General features: G+C 37.2%; 1 long non-coding RNA gene across 1 annotated transcript in view; it reads left to right on the plus strand.

The window, feature by feature from the left end:
• Positions 1–14831, plus strand: part of LOC105252403 — a 56548-nt gene extending 41717 nt beyond the window's left edge. The window contains exons 3-4 of the long non-coding RNA XR_889299.2: positions 13926–13972; positions 14453–14831. This is a non-coding gene — a long non-coding RNA (uncharacterized LOC105252403). The remainder of the gene's footprint in view (positions 1–13925; positions 13973–14452) is intronic.
• Positions 14832–16516: the final 1685 nt, after the last annotated feature.

Here is a 16516-nt window from a genome sequence, read left to right on the forward strand (position 1 = left end):
ATGTTCGTTTGGCTAATATCCGGAGAGTTGCATGTACGTATCTTTATTGTACGGTTGTCCGAGGAACGTTTTTAGATAAGCTTTTTTATATACCTGTATGTGAGAGGAATTCCCACTTGGGAATGCGAGGAAAACGTTATCGAGAAAATATTATCGTATATTCCTGAATGAAAAGAAAACTCACGCACTATCTAATTGACTGCAAGGCGGAAATATACGACAGGACTTATAATTAATTACTTATTTCAAGCATGAGACACATGATTCGATTTTACAAAATCCAGTCAGAAAGAGAGAACCTTAAATTATGCGATAAACGAACGTTTTCTCGATACACGGACAAATCACAGGTGACTAATTCGCAACATATACTTATTTCAGAAAATATGTAGCACCTAATGAAACCATTTTGTAACGCGATATCAGGCGAATTTTGAATTGGATTATCATATCAAGTATATAATTTGATTCGTATCAATTTTATAAAAAAATTATAGCGCGTGTTCTTTTCTCGCAATTGTATTTGCTTTCGTTTGTCTTATCGTTAATTTATATGACGACGTTAAAGACCGATGATAATAGAGAGCATTAAATTCCAGATTTTAGCTTTTATAAAAATACAGAAAACATTTACATTTTTCATCAAAAGCGATCCTGTCAATAAATTTTACGCAATAAAACTTTAAAATAATTTAAAATATTTTAGATAAAATGCCTTCTTCATTTCTGCATATAATAATATTTTTACTCATTGTCGCGAGTATAAAATATTTCAAAAATACATACGTCATAAGAATACATATTCTCTTTTTGACCAAATATTTCGGGCAAGAGTTAAATGTTTTCCGTGTTTTAATAAAATACAAAAGTGTATTATACGTGGTATTTATTGGTCGCATTTTTTTAATGATAATGACTGTTCGGTCCTTGTATTTTTTTATAATTCGCAAAACGGTTCGATAGGTCAATAATTTCGCAATGTGTAGAATCCAGATTGAAGATAGCGAATTTTCGGCCGCGCCAAAAGCACGGGTGGTCGGCACGTGTGTCGTTTCAGGAACCTCGTAAATATTCGCTGGAAGATGCAATCGTTATGCACACGTTCCTTACAAGCTGAGTTATGGTAATACACCCGCAAGATGAGTCCGGTCCCGTTGCGGAAGAGGATTTAAAAAAAGCACGCGGAAAAATGGAACGCTGTATTATACGGCTACAGCGCTATTTATAGTCTAATTTTATGGAATACGTAATAATCATAAAGTGTTTTTTTTTTTTGGTACTCAATGCTATCCTGCGAAAATTGAATCGGGCAATTCTCTGAATAAATAAAAAGATTATTTTCCATTCAGCTTACTCCATAAACATGTAAAATACAATTATTGTCGCCCGTGATTTGATATTATTGTCTTGTAAACAATTATTTAATATATGTAAACATATAAAAAAAAATAGTTATAAACATAAAAATTTATGTTTTTGCGCCTCGCGCGTATATTTATCGTCGAGCTATTACAGTATAAAACAATTTTGATGGCTATTTTATCGGACGTTTCTTACACGTCACTTAATTAAAGGCACTTTATACGTAAAATACAATATTTCATCCGCGTGATAAATTTTTCCGCACGCCCCACGTGCATCTATATGTGGAACGAGTAAAGCAAACTATCGATGAAGACTCAAGAGAGAGTTCTAAACTTATCAGAGCCGGCGAGGGGGCGTAGGGGAGATTAGTAGTTACGGCTTTCGTTGTATTTGCAGCCCCGCCATTTTCATTCTCCTCTCTTCGTTCCCTCTTTTCTTGGCGAACGGCGGAGCGGTCCTTCGCCGGACCATATGGCCGGTTTGTATCGGCAATCAAGCGCGCCAACATCCTCTGGCAAAACTCGAACCCGTTCCATAAGGAACAGCGACGATTTTCTCCGTCGGTCGATAATCCCGGCTTCTCTCTGTCTCTCGCTCGTCTTTTTCTGCACGTCGTCACTAGTGGCCTCCCATTGGACAGCTCACATAATGCGTACTTTTTATACCCGAGAGCTCGCAGGTCCCGGCTGCTTAACATAACGTCGGATTCTCGTACAATTTCTTTGCGAGCAGGGAGGAGTCGGGACGAGGGAGAAGATAAAACTCATTTCCTATTAATTTATTTATTTATTCCGACCGTGATATGCGCACATTTTCGCAATAAATACAGAGAAAAAGTGTGATATAGAAAGAGAGAGAAGCCGAGAATCTGATTTATTTTCGAAAAATATCAAAATAACAAGATCAAACAAGCAGCCTTAATGTTTAAATGATGTAAGTCAACTGCGAAATCTAATTGCAGCTAATATATGAGTTAATTATCTTTCTTAATTGCAATTTTGCCTTATACAACAAGAAATAAATTCTCCTATCTCCGATTTAGCTACATGAATTAACATTGTAAGAGAAGCATCCAATATTTTATATAATTGATGAGATTTAATTTATACGAATGAAGAGAGAGAGAGAGAGAGAAAGAGAAGATGCTGCTTATCTTCCTATTATTGAGACACGACGAAACAAATATGGACTTGTTTGCATTCGTATTGTACGATGCTTACAACTTTATCTGATTTTTTCAGCTCACTGATTACGTCCACCATCTCGTGTCATCCGATGAAGGAGTCACGTAACGAGAATCTTTGCACACGCGAGCCTATCTTCAAGTTTTTTCCACGGGACTAACGACTTATCGGATTCCTGTGCCAACTTTATCAGATATAAAAAGCGCTGTAATTATTTATTTAATCATTTTCTTCAGCTTCTCTCGAGACGCTCTTGTTGCTTGCTTTATCCATAGATGTGAACAAAGTTATACACTCGACGATAACATATGCAAAATACGTTTATTATGCATACTATTGCACCGAAGAGCTGCTGATTGCGACAACGCATATAGTAATTAGTTAATTATGTAGGTAATTTATTAGGGATTCACTGACACCGGAGCTCAAGTTATCGCTCCAATTTACCCTAAAGCCGTCGATCCGTTTCGCGTTGAATTAAGAAGCTGAAAGAAATCGGCGCGCCAATAAAAGAGATAGTCCCTCGCGAATGAACAATAAAATTGCCAATTTGTGTCTGACAAAGTTGACCGATAAAGTCGATTCGTTCTGCGTGACTGTGGACTTTGAATGACTCCCCGATAGTAATTCTTGCTTCGTGCTTCTTACAAATAACTTTTTGTTCGAGCCAATCTGAGATATATTGTTTTACGTCTCACCAGGGAAATTGAAGAAAAGAATATCATCGAGGAATCTTTATTTTTACGCGGGATGACAATAATTTTACCACGATTTAACAGGAAAAAAGTAAGTGCGTTATGCAAATGATACATTAGCAGGTTATTATACGGAATAATTATTCGAGAAAAATTAGCGATTCGATGATTGATTCGCATACTTTCCGCGCGTGACAATTTTATCACGTGATAAAGAGGTGTTTTATGCAATCCTTAATAAAAATTTATTAATTATTATTAATTTCCCGCCGCGTAATGTGAAATACTGGATAGTCGTAAAACTCTGTAGGATGAGAGAAAAAAGAATTGCTTATTGCATCTATATATAACCACTCATTCGTTCTCGAGGGCACAGCTAAGAATGTCGATAAATTATTTCTCGTGCTAGAAAAATATCCTCGTCTTTCACTGTGTACGGATAAATAATAGCGACATAAATAAGCACGTAACACGCGAAAGTTAAATCAAAGACTTTCATAATTTTCCTTGGTATTTGTCTCGACAAGGATGCGAAGTCAATAAGAAATCATAAAGCTGTTGAGGAAAGTAGACGGACAAACGTTTTCATGGGCACGCGTACGCCTAACTATCACAATGAGACAGTGGAATTGATAAACGGACAATTGGATATTTTTGCATACTAGAGGAGAATAATACAGGAAGGATGCAGGAAGCTTGCGATACCGAACCGCGGCCGAATAGGTGAGCCGGAGCCGAGTATCGATCTGAGCGCCGTGGACCTGCCTGCTCGAGCTAGGACGAGAGGGGCGAATGGGGAGCACCACTTTGGAGCGACCACTACTACCATCAGGACGACGCGTACCAGCATCCACACCCACCTTAAGAGCTGACACAAGTGCCTAGACTACCTACACAATCAGCTGTACTAATACCGGGGGCTCACACGGACTCTCGCGTCTTTGCTACACGAGCGTACTTGAAGCGCCTGGTACAGGCCCCGTCTGACGGCGCATACACGCTCATCGCAGGGAACGTACAAGTTTCGTCCGCGCTAGTTTGTCCAGACGTGCACGTAGATACCAGCAGCCAGCATCGATATCCGCATCATCCCCTCCTCCTCGCCGACCGAGGCAAGGGTTCCAACCTCGAATCGACCCTACCTTGTAGTCAAACCTACCCTACGTGGGTTTCCATCGACGTTTTCAGGGTAGAAGATGAAGGTGTAGAGAGAAAGAGAAGGAGAGAGAAAGAGGGAGAGGAAGAGAGGGAGTGGCAGAGCAGGGCGTGTCGTTGCGTCTACGGGGCTCCACGAAGAAAAAGGTCTGAGAAGCTCGCCGTTACTTTCTCTACCCTCGTCCATTCTTATGCCGGCACGCACAGCGGTCCAACTTTTACCATTTCGCCGTCTGGCGAGATAATCCCCCAGTCCCACCTATATAATCCAACGCGAGGAAGAGAGCACGATTCCCTATGTCTGCCTCTGCGTCGGTTCTCGTACGCTTTCTCGGAAAAAGGGACCATCGTTATTTCAAACTTGCGCTGTGCAGGTGTCGCGAACTGTTTGGCGCTAATGACACGGGTTGAAGCGAAAATTTAATGGAATCAACCTGAAAGAGAAAAATTTATCAGTTCGTCTAGTGTATTAGAAATACATATCTTAGTAAAATCGTTTTACGCAATGCGACAAATGCAAACTGCCGGCGAATGATTTATATGCCTTTTAGTGAAGAGAGGAAGAAGTATATTTAATTAAAATAATTTAAATGTAATTAGTTTTATCCTTCTACTCACCTAGAATGCAAATATATTTTTTCTGATAAATTTATTCTATAAACTCGCTGCTTTTATTTGAATAAAATATACGCTTCCTCTGGTGTGAATAAATGTGAATTAACATCATTGTGGAATTTATAAAATAAGTAAATTATTTTAATCATTTTTTTCGAAACAGAATATTCATGATGTGTGAATAAGAAATATAGTTACGGTCGATGAATACGTGCTAATCCTTTGGATTGCGAAACATAGATAACCGTCGATAATACGTGAGAGAAGACAAATATTCAAAGCAGATTCGTGTACGTGACTAATGCATAATGTGGCCAAATAAAAAATGATAGAGCTCGAATTTACACGTATCTCTTATCGTTATTATATTATTGTATTGACGCGAGCACACGCTTTCCCTCAAGACAGACTTGTCTTTGGTTAATAGCGTGGGCGTGGATGCAGGTGCAACATGCATATTGCAGTGGAATGGATTCGTAAGTGGAGAGTGCACACGAGAGGTGGGATTAAATTGTCCCTCGTAGACTCCAATCAGGGACGCTCGGAGGAAATTAGAATGGACGAGACTGGCTTCGTGGCTGGCAGCGGGAATTGGGTGTACTCGGAGACTGAAGATGGCATTGAAATGAGTAAGACTACGAATCGAGAATTAAAAATACTTTTTTCCTTTTCTGTCTATTTTCGACACGTGAACGAATCGAAGATTGCAAAACGATCGCTGGTATCTCTGTCTTTGTGGCGTACAATGTGATATGTCGCAATCTCAATATTTATATAGATAATTTAAGGAAGCTTAATATTTCTATGCAATATTTAACAATCAATAAAATTAAAATTTTCTAATAATTTCGATTATATCTAATATTTATTATTCTGGTCTTTTTCTCTTTCTCTTCTCTCTTTTCTCTCTTTCGAGGGAAGCATAAATTACTTCATCCCCGAGTGAATTCGATGGCAGCGAAGTCTTCTTCCAAGGTTGGAAGGAATAGACTCTAATAAAGTTGCTGGTTTAAAAAGCTAGTTGTTTTGACTTCTCTACCAGAGATTACACATCCTACATCCTACAAAGAAACTATCAGTAAAATGACGAGGCGCGGGAAGTTGGCAAAATCCGGAGTGCCACGTTGTAAAGATATGCTCGGCGAACCGCTCGGGAGTCAAGCGGAAAGCATGAAATTGCTTATATTTTATAAAAGCGAAGGAAAGAGAGAGAGAGAGAGAAAAGGATGGCGAGGAAGGTCTTGGCGCGGCGCGAGAGATGAGGTGGTATCGACGGGCAAGTAAAAAAGACGAAGAAAAGGAGGCAACGTCTTCTCCCGTGAATAAACAACAAGTATCGTGTACGTCGTGGTAACGTAGGCTGAGAGAAAAATATAGTGACGCGCATGTATGAACACATATACTAGCCGCATGTACGTACGTTGGGATAGGACTTGAAGCCGCTTTTGCGGTCTCAGAAAAGGTCTCGGACGAACTTTCGTCCGATGCGAAAAATTAGACATCGTGTGCAGATCGAACAATCCCGAGTCGAGATTTTTTGCTTCCTTTTTCAATTTTATTTTTTTATTGATTTTATAGAATTTCGATAGGTTTAATTTATACAAGAGTCGAGCTCTTACCTTTTGTACCTTCGAAGGTGATGTCGAACGAACAGCTCCGATTTAGAAATTTAATAAAAGAGCCTTTCACAAAATTATAAGTAAAATATAATATTTCGAAAAAAAATGATTAACTTGCACATTTAACAAGAAATCAACGCGCAAAAGAAACAGCGTATTCTCGTGAGACAGAAAAGAGAGAATTCTACCTTGCTCATGTAAATGTATCGACATGCAAGTATCGATTTTTCTACCTATATATATCTGAAGGTTCTTCTCGAAAAATATGGCGTCTTTATCGCTGCATTGTCAAGCTTGCAAAGACGGGAGGGAGAAAATGGAATATCCTACGTCCTACGTACATATATCAGGTTCCTCGCCAATATGGTTCAGAAGGGACGAGGACATGTGTAATCAACGCGCAGAAGAAACAGCGTATTCTTGTTTTGAAGGAACAGTTTACTTAGGTTACCTATACACCATCGGTGTGTGTTGAATTTATTATAAGGGCGCACATGCGTCTATATACATATACGTGCACACATGCATGTAGAAAACACGTCTGCGCTAACATATTCGTCGCCATTTTCTCAACGTATTCTAAAATATCGATTTTTAAGATATATTACTACAAAATATATATAATATATAAATTATATTAAAATATATAATATGTAAATAATAGCAAAATATCTAAATATATATTAAAATATATAATATATAAATTCTTAGCTGCGATAAGCAATATAAGATACGTATTCGAATCACACAATCGGAGATGTATTATAGCTTCAAGAAGTGATGGTGAAAAATCTACGCAAAAGTGTTTAAATGATTCTTAGTCTTGGCACAAAATTAATAAAAAATTCAAATAGAATTAATAAAAATCTAAATCGAATTTCGAATCGCGTAAAGTAATAAAAATTCAGATACATTACTTAAAGCAATGATAATATATTAGTTAGAATCCTTATCCACTTTAGAAATGAGAACACGAATGTAATATTCAGACAGAATTTAATATTCGTTCATTTTTATTCGATTACCAGCTTTCGCGAGATCGAAATTAATTTAATTCGATATCAAGTATTACATGTTAATAATGTACGAAAAGTCAAATATGTATTGAACAATCGCGCCTGTTGAGATTCGCTCGAAGGAGTTTCAAGATATCTAAAAAGGGAGTGGACGTTATTGAATTCACCTCGCATAGAAACACATTCTGATTCTCGTATCTTATAAATTGCTGGCTGACTTAATTTATTGCAATGTTTACGCGGCTATTCTCACGTATTACGTGTTTATTTCTATGTAATGAGATGAAGCCGGTCACGGTTCAAGACCCTCAACATGTTGTGTGCGCGGATCTCGTTAGCGAGAGATCATCTGTGAAGATTAATTAGCCGCCTTCGAGGGCGGTCGTTTTGAGTTTTCTTCATTGTTGAATTTTACAGATTTTAAGTTCGCTATTTAAGTCTTTCTTTGATCCTGCGATCTTGAGTTAAATTTGTAAAAAATTCGGTCGTAATTAAATTTTTGCAAATAAAATTTCTCAAAATGTCAATAATATACCGAGCGAATTTCACTAAATTACATCGGAATTTAATACGGCATCTTTGACAGATACGTTCAAATTTCCCTTAATCCTATATTTTATAGGTAAAAAAAGAAACTTTCTTTATACATAAATGTCAATTTGTGTAGAATTTATATAATTTGAATAGCTAGAATTTCTTTTATATAACGTTTTGAATTATTATTAATACACATTCGTGCTCCTGTAAATATTATATACGCGCGAATACATCTCAGAATGTTTATGTGAAAGAAAATGTTTACTTGGGATAAGTTATTTACAACGATCGACTCTCTAATCCAAGTTCTGGGAAAATTCTCCTCGACTATATTTCGTTAGATTATTTATACTTTGATGATTTTTAAATATTTATCATTCCGCGAGGAGCGTCCAACAAGCTGGAGAATTGTTATTTAACTTTTTCTGACAAGAGAGAAAATTCGGGTGGACTAATTTTGGCCGAATGAAACGAAGTTTACGCGCTTTAGAATTATTCATCTCGCGTCCGCGGCTTCTCTCTTCCGTAGCGACGTCATCGGGCCTGTAGCCGAAATTACAAAGGAATCTTCGGAACGACTTTGTTTGCTCATCGAGTCCCTAACGTACCACGAACTCGTGCAAACTCAAATGCGAGGGCGGTATAGACGCTCCCCTATCCGCGTATATTCTCCTATCTGAAAATCCGCGCGTATATTCATATAACTCTACACTGCGGTAGTAGTTGCAGCGTCGAATTCGCGCAGCCGAAATCACGAGGTGCTTGGAACTGCTCCATGTATGCGTATTTATATACGTGTATGTATGTCTGTGTGTAATCGAGCACGTGTATACGCGAGTATTTGCGCGTCTATATAGATACGTGTTCCTCGTCTCGCTATTGCAACGCGTCGGTCCTTCTCTCCTCCCTGCCGTCAGTTCAGTTTCCATGTCCCACCAACAATCCAATTTATACGCCGGATTATTCCGAGAAACGCTGAAGGAACGGAGGGTTGCTTTCGACCCTCTCTCGTCCTCTTCCACCTGGTTGTTGCCCTCCTGTCGTACCTTCTCCAACTTCTCGTCCTCTACGTGTCTGCGTCGACCGCTGCTAAATCGCGATGGCTGGATCGAGGGAGCGAGACGCGATCGAACCGCCTCTGCTCTCGAGTATGGCTCTCTTTTCGATCGTCACGTCCTTGCCTTCGTCTCTTAAACTAGATTGACACGAAATACTTTTCCGTTATTGTCTAATCTTAGCGAAACTTATTGGACTCATTTTTGAAAGTCATTCATGTGCGACGCAATCTATCTGAGATAAATCTAAATGATATTTTTTGCGGTTATGCATATACGTATAGATATATGGATGCAGAGATTGGAATACGCGTGCAAGATTTTCCTCCCGTAAAAGTTTACGTAAGAGAAATGTCAGTTTTATTTGCAAGAAAAGCAATGCTATAAGAGTAAGCGATTGAACTTACGATCAGTTGACCTGATTCTCATCCAAATATCGTTGTATTCGATATCTGATAACTCGAGATGATATTGTACGAATTCTGATCTCTCTTTTCGACTTGGAAACTTTTAAATTAGAAACAGAAAATTTTTGTAATGCTACACGAAGATTTCGGAAATTTTATAAGCATCTTTTATAAATTTTAACCTCGAAAATACAATATATAATTTTCAAAGCATGTGCAATTGTAAAAATTGAAAGTAATTGCTACATCAATTATTTTTGTTTCATTTATTTAAATTTATTATTAAAGTATCATCTTTTTACAAATGCATTAAACGCGTTTAATCGAATCGATTTTATTTTCAAAAGTATGTAGCTGATTTCTTTTGTGATCTCTTTCGCCTGCAATAATTTTCTCCGTTTCGTTCAGTAGATTTTCGAGTGATCAGTCAACGTAAAAATAATAATATTGCTTTCTTGTTGACGATTATGCGATAGAGCTCTGAATTTTTATAGAATATTTACGATATATCACGATATATTATAGCCTCGTAAAATATTTTTGCACGTTACTACTAGAATATTTCAAGATGTTGTGCAAATCTCCATACATCCTATCTTCGCTACATGTTATTGATTTCTTCGCGATTTTTTCCCTAAAACTTTATTGATATCTTTATTGATATCTTTTTAACAAAGTCACAGAAGAATCGCAATAGCTGTTGGAGCTTCTTTACTACACGATTATATATAAATTTCGCGATATATATCAATGATTTAATGACTAAGGATATTTTGATAAATGTTTAATAAACCTGGATCATCGAGATTTCGATTTAGTTTCTATTGAACTTACAAAGATTATATCAATGTGCCGTTGCAGAAATAGAAGGCACTTCACACAAGTGGCACAATATTATCCGATTCATATTTCTTGCGCATGCATGATCCAGCCATCGTATCTGAAGTTTAAACGCTGACGTGGTAAAAATCTACCGTCCAAGAACTGTCGACATTCACACGAGAAGTCTCTTTGTAAAAAATTCTGAACTTCTTAGAGAAGCGAACGACGGGGCTATATTGATTCTCGATTAAGCCAAAGTTTCCATTTGCCGATCGCTTTCTTTGAATTTACGAGATGTATAATTTCGCCGACGCTCAAATTTTACAAAGCTTTCTATTCCAATTGTTAATTAAATAAATCACATTTTTGCATTTTGTCAATATATCATCACGGCTTTGTAAACTCAAATAATTAACGCCCGTAAAAAGTTGTTTATTAAATATTTTAAGCTTTTTTTAAAATCAATTCAGAGTTTTGATAAATATATTTTATAACAGTAGGTAATCGTAAAAACAAACAAAGTTTTTATTTGTCGACATGGAGACATATCCCGTTAATTAACAGCTTGCCCTCTGCCTGTGAAAACATTTTTAACTTTTAAATCCGTAGTTCCCTTTAAGACAGGATATAAGAGTCTGTAAAATCAGGACTTTACTGTACCGGAGATTATGGCTTCTAAACATGGATTTCTTTGTAAGTTTATGAAAAAGAAAGATGAGTAATTGTAAAACAATATACATCGCAGCAGGTGGACGAATCTTTATTTAAAGACGCGGGGTGTTTCTTCTTATCGAGATGCATCTTGTAGAGAGTACACGAATATGTGGTCGTCCGAGGGAACAGAAGCACAGAGATGTGCAAACTGTGGGTGCAGACAGTTTGTGGCGCTTTAGGATGAGGATTTATGTCCTCGTCCGAGACGTAAACAATGCGCGAGATGCGGCGATAAATCCACAACGAGGCCCTCTTCTCCCTCTTTCTCTCTCTATCTCTCTCTCCCCTTCTATGTAAGTACATAAGTTATCTAGGTCTAGGAAATTGTCGTTTATTGCGCTCTATTGCCGAAGTTACATACTGCTATTACGTTGCCACTGTATTCCATAAAGATACGCATCCGAGTTTTAATGCTTAACAAATTTTATTCAATAATAAAATAAGCCACTCTTTTTGGGACATTGAGAAATTTTGATTAAAATTATATTCTTTAAGATTTGATTATTATATTATAAATTTTCTAAATGTTCTCCAATTTTTAATAACTTACATAGTTCTTGCCGTTGGTCTCTTTCGAATGAAATAATTTTATTCATAATATATTTAAGCGAAAACGTTTTCTTACATATAAATAATTTTTACGTATCGATCAAATTGAAATTCTTAATATACATGTAAAAAGTAAGAATCACTTTGCTAAATAATGTACGTTTCACACGAATATTAAAGCACTTCAATCATCATAGTTATCATATCGTCGATAAAAAGATTATTGCAAAAAGAGAAATGATTATGGCAGAAAGAAAAAAGAGTGCTTGACGAGAAAGTTAAAACTTTATAGAGAAACATAAAAACGAAAAGGATTGCGCATTGTAGATTAATGTACCGTAAAATTACAACAACTGTTACTGATAGCGAGACGTTTACAGCTGTATTGTAAAAAGTTACCGCGTCCTATTAGTGAATTATTAATGTACACACGGGACATGTCAATTCTATCTTATCGATTATCTTATCGAGGATTCTGCTGGGAAAATTAAGTGACGAAGAAAAAAAAACGAGAATTTGTTCGATAAATACTTGCTCGAGTGCACTGTAATTAGCCACACAATTAAGCACACGCTCGATGCGATTACGCGCGCAAATTAATTTCGCATACGGAATGCTGGAATAGACGACTTCAAGGATTTTAAGAGAGAGAAGAAATGTTCTTGAATATCGTTCGAGAAGGAGAAAGGGAGAAAATAATAGTAAAACCAGCATCGGCTTCCGTAATGTCTTCGAATTTATATCCGACGATGTAAGACAATTTGTATTTAATTGAGCGAGGTTTGTTTCTCTCCCCGTAAATGATCCGCCGGGTATATACGAGTGTTTCCCCCGTGACTTGTGTGAATTGCGGCAAAGTTACCGTGAATACATCGACGGATGCATAAATCGTTCGCGCGAAGGGGGGAAACCGCGATGAAGGACCCTGGTCTCCATCAAGGTACACGCAAATATTGCGGCCGCGGCGATAAAGTGACACCCGATTATTACTCTTAAACATCTCTAGCCTTCACGCAATTGTCTCCTATTGACACACAATCCCTTTAATTGAACTTTCTATTAAACACGCAGTGTCGCCGTTGATACAATTCGAACGTTTGCGAGGGACGCTTGCAACATAAAAAATAATTTTTTATCAATCTTCTCACGAAACATTTTTGTGTAATATAAAGAATCTGCGAGTTTCCTATTCGTGTGAAAATAATGAATTTTAATGTGTCTTCTTTTTTTCAATTCAACAATTTTTGAATACGCGAGAAAAAAATTTGCGAGGGACACTTGATAACTTTTTATCGATCTCTTTACAAAAGAAACATTTTTGTGTAATATAAAGAATCTGCGAGTGTCCTATTCGTGTGAAAATAATGAATTTTAATGTGTCTTCTTTTTTTCAATTCAACAATTTTTGAATACGCGAGAAAAAAATTTGCGAGCGACACTTGATAACTTTTTATCGATCTCCTCACGAATGAAACATCTTTGTGTAGTATAAAGAATCTGCGAGTTTCTCATTCGTGTGAAAATAATGAATTTTAATGTGTCTTCTTTTTTTCAATTCAACAATTTTTGAATACGCGAGAAAAAAACTTGTGAGCGACACTTGATAACTTTTTATCGATCTCCTCACGAATGAAACATCTTTGTGTAATATAAAGAATCTGCGAGTTTCCTATTCGTGTGAAAATAATGAATTTTAACGTGTCTTCTTTTTTTCAATTAAACAATTTTTTAATACGCGAGAAAAAAATTTCTAACCGATTTCCCTTCCAATCTCGTAAAAGACGAAGTTCAGTTACCCGCTATGAAACGATCGCGTACTGTTGGGGAAACCGCAGTACGCCGACGGCGATAGTAAAAGGTTCGATAGAAAAAGAGTTGACTTCGAAAAAAAGAATCCTTTTTCTGGCGCTTTTATAGCGCAATAAATAAGGGACTTTCTCTTAACCCTTTTTAGCGTAGAATCAAGCGGCACATCAGCGACACCATGAGGTTGCTTTCACCATTCTAGGCTATTTTTTTACATCCTCTCATCTCTCTCTCTCTCTCTCTGTATCCTTATGAAATGCTCCATAAAATATCTGATAGTTGAAGAAACAAATGTCGAAAGCAGAGATTTGTTTCGTAAAAATTTAGGTTTTAAATGCCATTCGACTTTTTCAGTCTCTCACATCTTTTCTTATTTTTAATTGCAGATTACTAACATGCTAAGTCGTCGAAAGTCGTCGAGCTCCGAGGGGTGGTAAGTTTGAGACAATTACAGATAGATAAGAAGCATGAAATTATTGCGCATAATTGTGTACTTTCCGATAACGTAATTAGAAAAATAACAGAGTACGATGAAGAAATAGATTACATCGCGAAGAAATTGAATATAATTCGAGGTAGTGGCTATTAAAATGGCCATTATGTTCGTTTTATTTCCGGGTTTTTGGCATTTATAACATGGGTATGCACATAAAATAGTGCAACGGATAGTGCTATAAAAGATTCGCGGAAATGATTACGCGTTGTAGTAAAAATGACAACGTATCAAAGAAGTAAAATGATCTTGCAACTATAGCAAAAATTTTCTACAGATACAAAAAATAGCGATAAATTTTGGTTGCGACATCTAGAAATCTACATTAGCAAAACATTTTTTTGAGTGATAGATTACATTCGTGAAAGAAAAAACGCAACGCGGACCAGTTTTCTAACAATTTTTCTCGTCGACCTTCAGTGTCGACTTTCTAGACCGACGATCATGAAGAACCGCTGAAGCGAAACCGCATGTGTTTTATTACAACTTTAATTGCAAGTATCCTCTTACGGCTGTACTTTACGCTAATTGTAACCAGGGAAAATGTAAAATATTGTTTTGCGATTATACATGTAATTGCCTTTAAGGACTTTTTGCTGTTCATTACATCATGTATCGATGGAAAATGTTATTAGGTTCATTTCATCGTTCAAAAAAGGTTCATTTCATCGTTCAAAAAAAAAAAAAACGAATTTTATTTTTTGATCATTCGCGTTGTACAAACCCGGATATTGCAAATTATTATGGACACGTCAAATAACAAAGTGAATTTATTTTTGTGATAAATTTTAGTTTTGCATCATCACACCGCTATAAAAATACCATTTCTCTGTAAATATATTACTGATCATATATTTGAATAAATGGAGATGAATATATTAAAATCATATGCAAGATAGATAAATTTATATTCGGATATCGAATTGTTTTGATTTTCGGATTTAAATTAAGTACGCCTGCAAATTCTTCAGATTGACATAAATTAATTCTATATTTTAACGATGAACTTTCTATTTGATCATTACCGTTATAAAAGTACTTATTTATTATGTTGAGACGAATACACATTGAAATAGTACGCAAGGGAAATTTATGTTCAGACATATCGTTAAAAATGTCAAATTATTATATTGATGATTCCTGATTTATGTAAATTAATTGCGCTTGCAAACATTTTGGATCGACGTAAAGCTAATTCTATACGTTTTGACAGTTAACTTTCTTTATATATTCACGTTGAAAATGTTGCACTTGATGATTTTGTTCTTCGTATTATTTGCAGTATTACTCTCCTCTTAATTCGAAGTCGGGGAACGCAAGAATGTACGCGAGGTTTACCTCTCGGTATGAATCTACCCCGTTCTCTCCGGCGGATCCCCCTCGGGCATCCCTTTTCAATCGACATTATCTTGTTAGTCGTGGGAGACGTAATTTATAACTTCCCTAAGAGGTAGTTTGCCAAGTACAACGCCATTATAAATTCATGTTTACGTCAGACGCAGCCAGAGATCTCTCGTCGGTGGCGGCGGCCGAGGGGACGCTTACTTGAGAAACGTACACCGGGAACGTGGACACTTTGCTCTCCGCGACACACCCTGCGCCGTTAATTCGTTACTTTACTTGACCCTTTACGGCAGATAGGTACGATTTTCTTCGCAATTTATAGTAACCGATACCGTCGATGACCATTCGTATTCGGAAACGAGCCGACGCGCTCCTCTTATCTTTTCTCTCTCTCTCTCTCTTTTTCTCCCTTCGCAAAGTCCGCCTCCTGTTTTTCAGACGAAAAAACGCTTCCCACCGCGAGAAGCAGACGCCGATAGGATCATATACACGCATACATTAATGCCCGAGAGTCGGTAAGCGCGTAATGCGAATCCGCGAGCATTCCACGCCGATTCGACATCGAGGAATACGTATCCTTACAGTGTAACTCTTTCGCAAATATACCTCTCGGGGACTCCGCCGATTGCAGTTCCTCTCAAGAATCTGGTATTATAAACCGAATTTGTGTTGCGAATCTCGTATTATGTACTTCGTCGTACGTTAGCTCTGTAGTTTTCAATTTCTTTAGCAGGATACGAGGGAGAAAGAGAGAGAGAGGGAATATTTTTTCAAAGTGTGTAACGTTATATCCTCGGATTTTGAACGATGGTGTAAAATGGCGAGTATTCGCGGGAGATCAATAATGTACGTACGTTCGCGGGTCAATCGCGTATAAGACGGACGGGAATTAATTAGCCAGATTCGCTATGAATTTCAGGCTTAATATCGTAAGACGAGCGAGGTAATCGCGCCTCTCCAATTTTACATCGAATTAATTGACGCCATTATGCCGTAACCTTCGCGCTTCTCGACTCTTGGAACTTTTGCGCGGGCCGCGATGTTTTCGAGCATTTTTAAGACGCCTTCGAGAGATCCGTATTATCTCGTTTTGAGTAACGCTCGAACGCACTTGCGTTTCTGATTTTACAGTCTAACAAG

The sequence above is a fragment of the Camponotus floridanus genome, unplaced genomic scaffold (assembly GCF_003227725.1).
Source record: "Camponotus floridanus strain SB8 unplaced genomic scaffold, Cflo_v7.5 scaffold31, whole genome shotgun sequence".
Lineage (NCBI taxonomy): Eukaryota > Metazoa > Arthropoda > Insecta > Hymenoptera > Formicidae > Camponotus > Camponotus floridanus.